This window comes from Rhipicephalus sanguineus, chromosome 11 (assembly GCF_013339695.2).
Source record: "Rhipicephalus sanguineus isolate Rsan-2018 chromosome 11, BIME_Rsan_1.4, whole genome shotgun sequence".
Classification (NCBI taxonomy): domain Eukaryota; kingdom Metazoa; phylum Arthropoda; class Arachnida; order Ixodida; family Ixodidae; genus Rhipicephalus; species Rhipicephalus sanguineus.
Genome location: NC_051186.1, coordinates 35,245,512 through 35,255,514, shown reverse-complemented (window position 1 = coordinate 35,255,514; position 10,003 = coordinate 35,245,512).

Sequence of the window (10,003 nt, the reverse complement as noted above, 5' to 3'; positions counted from 1 at the left end):
CATTTTTTTTAAAATTTCGCCAAAAAAGTCGCCATTCTAGATATGTGTGGCAAACCAGCTAGTAATAAAAATTTCCACTCACGTATAGCCCCGTATAATACAGTACCATCCAAGACCCTGAAATTATATTGACGTTTCTCGATGTCAGTCGTATCGCCCGCTTCACCATGGGAGTGCATAGTGCTGCTTTTCCGACTAGCCGCAAGATGTGCGTGGTGGCGCGAGGGTGAACGAATGAAACGCTCATGATATCATTCCATCCCTGTCCGCTCGTTTCAAAGGTAAAAGTGTGGTAAACCCTGGGCGAAAACCGTGAAAGCGTTCTTTGTAGGCAGCTTTACGTACCCTTATATGAATTGAAAGGATTAAAAAGTTTATTGAAGGTAACACGACAGAATTCTTACAGCAGTCTTACACCTTTTCATTGTGAACTAATATGATACCGGACACCACCGACCCTTTCTTATAGTCGCCTATATCTACACGCGTCAATCCGATGCGTTATTAATGATCAGGTAGACAATGTAAAATGTTATATACCAATTGTTTTCATTGCACACGCTCACTGAGAACAGTGGAAAATGTCTCAATAAATATTTTTTTATCGCACGAATAGCCGCGTATCCGCCTCTCTTCGCTATTCCAAAACAGTCTTTGCGAGCTAAATTGGGGGTACTGCAACAGTGAATAAGTCGCCAAGCTATTCAGAACATTTGGAGCTTTGGCGGAACAAATGGTCGGAACACGCGGCCAACCCGTCGTCTAGCCCCTTCAGAAGCGAAACTTTAAGGAAGCTTAAAGCACCTAAAGCCATAAACCTGCAGTCAAACACTGCTGCCTCGCGGTATGCAAAGCAGTCCGCTGACTTACATGTTGCTATAGAATGCCGCCAGGGGACGCTGCAGTACCTCCTGCATCTAGATGAATTGAGGAGATACACACGAGTTACAGGACGGACATACTGAATGACGAGTAATGTGCACATTCTACTCGTGGGTCTAAAACCAAAAAAAAAATACCGAACATGTTGCCGCTCATTCGTTGGGAAGACACTGAGCTTAGGATGCATAACTCAGTGGAGACCTAAGCCGAAAATCGCCAAAAATTCGCCATGTCGCGATTCATAATTTTAGGTCGCCACAGGTCTCTCGATTTCGCCAATTTGGCGAAAAGTAGCCACCATTGGCAACCCTGGCCATAACCACTAGACCACCGTGGCGGGGCCTGTATGTTGGATCAGCACGTGCCCTATTTTTTCAGGAGGCGTTGGTTGGAAGCACTTGGTTGTGTCTAACAAAGAAACCAGTCACTCTAAAAAAATTCCCCTTCATTGAACCACATCGGTATGCCACATGAAACAGTGCCGAGCTGGTGAACGTAATATCTGCTTGAATGCCTGATGTCAGTTTCATGTCTGCATGATCATAGGCGTGCGCAGGGTCCCCCATTAGGGGGGGGGGGGGCAAAGGCTCATCGCAGCGCCCCTCCCCCACCCTACTAAGTGAATGTATCGGGCAGATTTTGCGCACCCCCCCCCCCTCTTAGGTGACTATAAGGGTCATGTATGGGGCAGATTTTGCGCCCCCTTCTAAATGATTAGAGGGGGCGATCACCCCCCCCTGCCCCCCCGTGCGCACGCCTATGTGCATGATTTTACTGCGCCCTGCTACCTTGCATGTTGTCCACTACTGTGCTTATTTGTTACGCTGCATCGTCGGGGTAGCTTCGCACGTAAGGTCTCGCGCTGCTAAGCTCGAGGGCGTGCGTTTGATTCCCGGCCCATCAGTGGTCAAAGTCGACCTGGAACCCAAGGCCACGGTGGGCCTCATAATCATATCGTGGTTTCACCACATAGAACAGCATCAACACGTTGGTTATACTGAGCTTTCTCGGCGTGTTACGAGATCAACTTTCGGGGAAGAAATGGCAAGGAAGGCTTCATGTTTAGAGGACGGCTTTTTTGCAGGAAATGGTTGTTTCATTCCCAGTCCCGCTTTTAGCGGCTCCAAACACTGTGATCGTTTCAATGTGCAAATACCAGTTTCGCCGTTTCGATGGGCACTGCAAAATGCATCCAATGACACTATGGGTAGCTTATGTGAGACATCGCTATAGCTCTTTTTGTTGTACATCCACCTGGACAATTTCAGACAATTAAATGACAGTATGGTGAAAACAGGGCTAGATTGCCCAGTTTTCCACCCTCCTGATGTTTATTTTTCTGTTGAATACATATTAATAATACGGTTGGATACTTTTTGGACAGTGCGAAAAAAGAACCAGACGCTAAAGGATGCATGAAGGTCAAACGCATGCACATAGTCATTGTCTGTGTCTGTGCAGGGAGGAGCAGAGCTATCGCTCTAAAAGAGGATACAAATTACACGGCACCTATGCGAGCTGTCGTCATCGCACTTGCGCATTGTCTTCGTGCCGTTTGCAAGAATGTACAGAGAACTTAGGCTTGCGTCAAGTGAAAATGCGATGGCTGTGTAAGTTTTATAATGAAGCTATATAGCTTAAGCCTTTCGGTGTGGACGTTCACTAACCTGCTGTCGATGACGCAGAGCAGCTTCCGGTACTGTGTTGCGGTGCTGTCATTGTATGAAACGTTGGTGCGGTTCACTACCGGTATAGGTGGGAGACGAGCAGGGTACGTCACTCTCGCGCAGGCCGGGTCCCGACCCGCGAGGTCGTCGTACAGATCCTCCTGCGATTCAATGTGGCACACAAATGATTGGTATGCGCGTATATGCATGAATGTGTGCATCTGCGTGTGCGTGTGCGTGTGCATGTGAGTGAGTGAGTGAGTGAGTGAGTGAGTGAGTGAGTGAGTGAGTGAGTGAGTGAGTGAGTGAGTGAGTGAGTGAGTGAGTGAGTGAGTGAGTGAGTGAGTGAGCGAGCGAGCGAGCGAGTGAGTGAGTGAGTGAGTGAGTGAGTGAGTGAGTGAGTGAGTGAGTGAGTGAGTGAGTGAGTGAGTGAGTGAGTGAGTGAGTGAGTGAGTGAGTGAGTGAGTGAGTGAGTGAGTGAGTGAGTGAGTGAGTGAGTGAGTGAGTGAGTGAGTGAGTGAGTGAGTGAGTGAGTGAGTGAGTGAGTGAGTGAGTGAGTGAGTGAGTGAGTGAGTGAGCGAGCGAGCGAGCGAGCGAGCGAGCGAGCGAGCAAGCGAGCTAGCGACTGAATGAGTAGGTTCATAACTGAAGAAACTTTGCGGCGCAAAATGAACAAGGATGAAGAACACACAAGACACGGCGCCATTTTATTTTGTGTGTTGTTCGTCCTGGTTAAACTTGTGCCGAAAGTTTCTTAAGCTACGGAACCAACACCAACTACCTCAGACCAAAATTTTTCTTGTGAATATGTGTGCGTGCGTGCTTTCAGATTCTTCGGCACGGCTTCCAACATGTCCAGCGAATGAGAAAGTGAATGAATATAACAGTACTAGTCGTATGCGTCGTCATCAAACCGAAGGAAAGAAACACGAAGCACTTATCCAGTCTATAGATAAACCATAGACTCACTGCCGGGGGCAACGGAGCTTCTGTGCTTGAAGTAGTAGCTTCAGTCGTCGTTTCGGCCATTGCGGTGGTGACTTTGGTGACGCCAGTCGAGGAGCTGCGTTTCCAAGAGGGTGATCGCTTCATGAAGTGGTTGCACGGGCCGCATCACAGCCATGAAGCAGGTTAGTGTGACCATTCACCTTACTGAGCACTGCACACGCCGTCAACTGAATGACGAAGCAGAGTCAATTGGCATATTACGAAACTTTTATAAATAAATCATATTACAAACGTGCAGCAACCGATTCTTTTCTTATTCTGCTTCAATCTCTAACAAACACTCTACGCTCTTAACAGTGCAGGAGAACCATAAGAGATGTGAAGGAAGCGCATGTGACCAGTCCGACAAGCGACTGTTGGATTGATAGTCCGCCTCGGTGGTGTAGTGGTTACAGTGCTCCTCTGCTGACCCGAAGGTCGCGGGTTCGATCCTGGCCGCGGCGGTCGCATTTCGATGGAGGCGAAATGCTAGAGGCCAGTGTACTGTGCGGTGTCAGTGCACGTTAAAGAACACCAGATGGTCTAAATTTCCGGAGCCCTTCACTATGGTGTTTCTTAATCATATCGTAGTTTTGGGACGTAAAACCCCAGATATTGTTATTATTATTATTATTGACTGTTGGATGGATAGATGGACGGATGGATGGCTACTCGCTCGTAATATGGACAAGTTGGACATACGAAGTAGTGGTCGCGCCTGTTGTCTGGATCCCATCGGGCGTCCGTACGCCCTTGGTCAGGTTCTGTCCGAGGCGGAAGGTGAAGATCAGCAGGCTAGTTGCTGCGCTGACCAAGATGACCAGGACGAGGCACCTGACGCAGAGGCCGAATAAACTGAACCGCCGACGCCTACGGTGGATCAAGAGGTCGCTCTGAAAAAAAAAGAGCATAAGAATCGAGCCGAACATCGGAAAAAATGTCACAAAAAGTAGGCCAAATGACTCAAGTGTGACGTTCGGGCAAGGGTGTCTTCTTAAAAGTTTAACTGCGCGTCAGTGACAGCCGAAATAGCAGCCACCTACGTTTTACAGGGCGCACCCGCTCGCTAGCACTCACACGAATGCGCAAGGAAAAAATTGGCCGCGTATCTGCGTGCTTCGCTGCAAATGTCGTGTAAAGACGATAGAAGAGGCGCTGTGTGAGATATGGACGCCATCCGGCAATACGTCGGGAAACATGAGTGCTGTGTTGCGTGCTGGTAGTCCCGGCGCAGCAGCAGGCGAAGACCGGCGGTGACCAACGCGACCGGCGGGGACGCCAGCCAGCCCGAAAACGCGGTTTGGCGCGAAGCGCTGAAGCAGAGAAACGTCCGCACTCAACGAGTACTCTCCACACACTCTTTTATTTACACGTCGCCTGGGTAAAAGAGGAACGCTAGAGCGGCGCCCACAACCGGCAGCCTGAAGGCCGCCCACAACGCTGCTTTTTCATTTTCTGAATATTTTTTTTCACCTTCTTGGCCTTCTCAAAACTAAAGTTTTTCAACACCAACCCATGGCATTCGTACAGTGCAATACAGAACCGAAACCGAAACACAACAATGAGCTCGTGCGAAGGGCACGGAGGAAGGCAAATTTCAGCGCAGTCGCATTTTCAGCTTTGTTGAAACAGCGCTCACTAGACGACGACGAAGTAAAAGAAGGCACAGGACAGGCAGCGCCTGTCCTGTGCCTTCTTTTACTTCATCGTCGTCTAGTGAGCGCTGTTTCAACAAAGATGAACGCATACCAACTCGCTCAAGCTTCCATTCTTATGCATTTTCAGCGCAGCTTAAGAAACTAGGGTCCTTAAAATTACGTATGTATGCATTTTCTATTAAAGGAACACGCCACCTAATACTTACCTAGTGATGTTGCACCTCAGATATGCATGATATTTACTTTTTGATCGACAACGTTCACAAGTATGAACAGCCGTACCAGTTCAAGACGGCTGGCCCTTGGGCAAGTGGTTCAACTTTGGCCGAGTGGCTGAATCGAGGGACGTGCCGACAAACAGAAAGACAGAAAGACAGACCAAAATTTCTGCGTTTAAGTTCCCCAAGAAAGACTATCGTCTTTAAAAAGAACCGACTAGCACTGGTCGAATAGGGACTGTCGTTGGAGTGAACCCTCCTGCTTTTTCGACAAGTGCACTCAGCTACACGGGAGCAGCAAATGCATGCTGTGCAGCGTTTTCATTAAATGCGTATGTTGAATACTGGCCCAGCTGGTATACCATGCTGACTCAACACATTAAACATTTCGACAGACATGTGTCCGACTGGGATAAAGAATTCTAGAAGCTGAGAAGGCTCTAGAGAAAGTTTATAAAATGAACATTTCAGGATCGGAGGCATCGCCACTTTCCGCACCTCACGTGGTTTTGCAGCAATGCCTCCGAGGTCAGCTCTCGTTTGACGAAGTGTCTATGTCGTGTGGTCACGTCATCACGTAACGTCACGTTAAGTGACGTCATAGTACGATGACGTTTTCGGATGAGAATTTTTTGCATCACTCGACGGCATCGTCTTGATGCCGACGCCGCCGACGATGACGGTCAGTTTTCGTGTTTGATGAGGCGTCTATGGCTTTCGCTTTAGAAAACTGAACACCTCGGTTCTTTAGTTTTCACCAAGGGCAAGCAATCGCAAGCACTCGTTTTCTACTTTCCATTTCGAAGGTTCCCGCGAGGTGGAGCGCGTTTCGTTAAAAGGAGAGAGAGAGAGCTGCGGTGTTCATTAGATGTATCTGAATGGTCTCTTCTACTACGTCACTATATCTAGACTTCTGCATTCCGAAAGATGAAACATCACCAGCAGTGCGTACCCCTTCGGTCTCGAAGCTCTCTTGCAGCCGCGGTAAGTAATCGAAGTATAGGTAGTCGTCGACGCTCTCGTTTTGCTGCGGCGCCGGCCTGCCAGGGTAGCCCGTCGCCGACGGACCTGCTGCCGGTGGTCCTGCGGAGTCTACTGCAATACAGGCACCTTTATACATACATCATGGCTTCCGCTGACGTCACTGAAAGAGCCACGTTGGACCACCAACATGGTGGCACACGAACTTTGTGATGTCAAGTTAGTGTTATCAGTACATCGGGTGACGGTTCTTTCGCTATTTATGCAGAGGCCCAGTAATCGTACGAGCGACGTCGTTATCACTCTGAAACAGTTTAATCACCGCTTGATTATACTGTCTTGACGACATCTAAGCTGCCATGTTAGAGCCCTGTTGTGCGTCCATGACGTCACGTGCAAGCAATTACTAGCTTTGTATTCTACTACGGTGGGTTTTTTTTCTTTCCTTCTACTTTATATATAGATGCCCTACAGTGAGCCTGCATGAAGGCGCTATTATCTGGTGTGCGTCGCAGTGTACCCAAGCGGTATTTTTCATATTTTGCAGCAAATAATTAATACGTCGCTAAATATACTGCAGTGACACCTCACGGCGACGCCGACACCGACGGCCAAGAAAATGCGCCAGGAGTGCCCGTATAACTGATATCGCAATAAAATACTGCTGAAACAAAGAGCACCGACCTCCAGTCACGCCGACAGCGTTGCCATGGACTGCGGCAATGTCCCTCAGGTCGTGCGAGACTTGCGGAGCACGCATCATTTTCACGTTCGAGCGGCCCGGTACGCGCTGATAGTCAGGCACAGCCATGGAGTATCGCCGCGCATGGGGCGTCGATGATGGAGCAGCAGCCACGGAGTAGCGCCGGCCATGGGGCGCGGCTGCTGGAGCGGCCGCAGCCTCCTCGTATGGACCAACAAGGGCACTGGCGAGGGACGATGCCGGAATAGAGAAGGGGCGCTGCAATGTTCCCGCATCAGCGTGAGATAGTAAAGGCTTTGAGCCAGTTCTCCATGCAATCGAAGCCCTGAAGTTGCGACACAAAATCCCATACAAAGTACAATCCCATACAATTAGTTTTGTGACGTCGAACAAAGCGTAGTATCAACCGTTTTAGCCAAGAGAAAAGTCTCGCAGTGCTCCACGTGAAGGCTCAACTGGTGCACTTCTGTTTGACTGGTTCAATACCTTCGAAAACGTGGATATTTCCGTGGTCTGATTCTCTCCAGTCCTTCGTAGAAAACTTCGTAATTGCCTGTGTCCACCACCTGAGACTTTAGCTGTACGCGCGGAAGCCGCAGCAGTTTGTTTTATTGCGATAGCAATTATATGGACACTCTCGGCTGTTTGTTTGTCGTCGCCGTCATGTTCCGTATATATATATATATATATATATATATATATATATATATATATATATATATATATATATATATATATATATATATATATATATATATATATATATATATATATATATATAACTGCTACTACTTTTTGCTACTACTTTCTGAAACACGGATTCGAGCGGGTGACCCCTCGCTCCTCAGCGCGCGGCACTACACGGCTCGGCATTAAACCGTACGTCCCTCAGCATACTAACGGCGAGCTATTTATATACACCATTTACCGCTGGCGGTACGCCAGTCTCGGTGGCATTTCCGCTTGTTCTCTGCATTGCCCGCGGGATGGCGCGAAGGGCGCGCTTTAGAGGTCGTCGCCCCCCTCGTTGCGATACGCGCGCTCCGCTACCATTCGTACTTTGCCCTACAGGGCGGAGTCGCCCGCGCCGCGCGCTTATCTCTTGATGGGGGCGATTTCTTCGTCTTGTGCTTTCACCGGAAAGTTTGCGTTGATGTTACAGAGCGCACGAATGTCACCTCGCTCGCTGCAGCGGCCGCGTTTACGAAAGGAGCTTGCTGCTCAAACACCAGGAAGTAACAACTGTGACAGTTGTTAGCTCGCGCTCGTCCTGTGTATGCCTGTGCTTTCGTGTCGTGCGTGCCTCTGTGTTTGAGCAGCGCGCTTTAAGTGTCGAGCTGTGAACGTTGTTCGCGTCGGTCCTGTGTGTTCTTTTTGTGCGTCCTTTGTGCTTCAGCAGCGCGCTGCACGTTTCGGGCGGCTTGCCGTTATTCGTGTGACATTCCAATTTCTTGCTCTCGCATTCAATGCTTCGTCCTTGCGGCGAAACTGGTTTTTTTTTTCCTGAAGCTCAATTTATGGCAATGTTCCCCGCTTCTGTACAAAAGGGGAAATAGTATATGCTATGGTCCTAATAAACATGGCGGCCAGACTGCCAATGTCAAACGTAAAGCAAATTCAGTTTTGTTCATTTTGTTACTGTAACACGCATAAATAACATCATGCAGAAACAGCTCCTCCAACTAGAGAACTGCAGCAGGAACAGTGTACTTAGATTTAGGTGCACGTTAAAGAACCCCAGGTGGTATAAATTCCCGGAGCCCTCCACTACGGCGTCCCTCATAATCATATCGTGGTTTTGGGACGTTAAACCCCGTATATTATTATTATTACAACTGCAGCAGGACATCATCTTAATTTCATATAAGTGCAGTAAACCAGCCTCAACCTTGATTAAAACAAGTAAAAAAGGTAATGTACGATTAATTAAATTTGCGATCTCTCTGCCTCATTCAGAGGAAGCGAATGAGGACGGCTCATTGCCGTGTGTATCTTTTCTCTGCGCATTAGTTATCTTTTCTCGCCACTACAGGTCCATCGTTTTGTCAGCAGTCACAAAAAATGTCTTATTTATGAGTGAATAATAACCTGCCTAATTACGCCAACAGGTCGCTATGGTCAACACGCAAGCGGCTCGCTAAAGCAGTAGATCATGAAATGTAGAAGCTTATCTCTCGAAGAGATTGAAGCGCTCGCACTTGGCTACATGAATCCAAGTTAGAAATTGATGAGAATATAGCCAATATTTATCTGACGGTACTTCACAACTCTCCCGCAAAAACGGAAAGAGGATTCTAAATGAAGGGCGTGTTCTCCTTGCTGCGTCTTACCGCAAGTGTTGTCCACCAGCTGCTATTCTGTGCAGACGTGTGGGCAGCTTCGGTTTTTTTCGCATCAACCTTTTGCGCCATGGCGGACTTGATCGGCGCGGCACTTGGAAGAGGCTGTGCCGCCGGTACTGGTGGAACCGCTGTTCCCGATGTAGTCGGTGGCACTGTTTCGGCCGCGACTGGTTTCTCCGACTCCAGCGATGTCATTGCTCCGGCGGCGACCGCCTTCTCCGGTTCCAGCGGAGGTCTCACAGAAACGGTCACTTGCCGCGGTTTTGACCGGCCAGCCGGCTTGGTACCAGGCGCTATACTAGGAGCCGGATACTTGACAGCTGTCGACGGACGCCTAGCCGCAGCAGGCGGCATGAAAACAACGGATGAGCGCCTTAAAGGAAGAGCTAGAGACGTCCCACTGTCCTCGCGTGGCGAAGAGGACGAGGACGACTCATCGTCGCGATGACGAGCCACCTCATCGGCTGCATCTTGACTTCCCGAAGTCAGCTTTCGCGTTTCGAGTGCCGGTGGAAATGTGGGAGACGACATTCTCTGTATGCCCGGGTTGGATATAGTTGAAGCT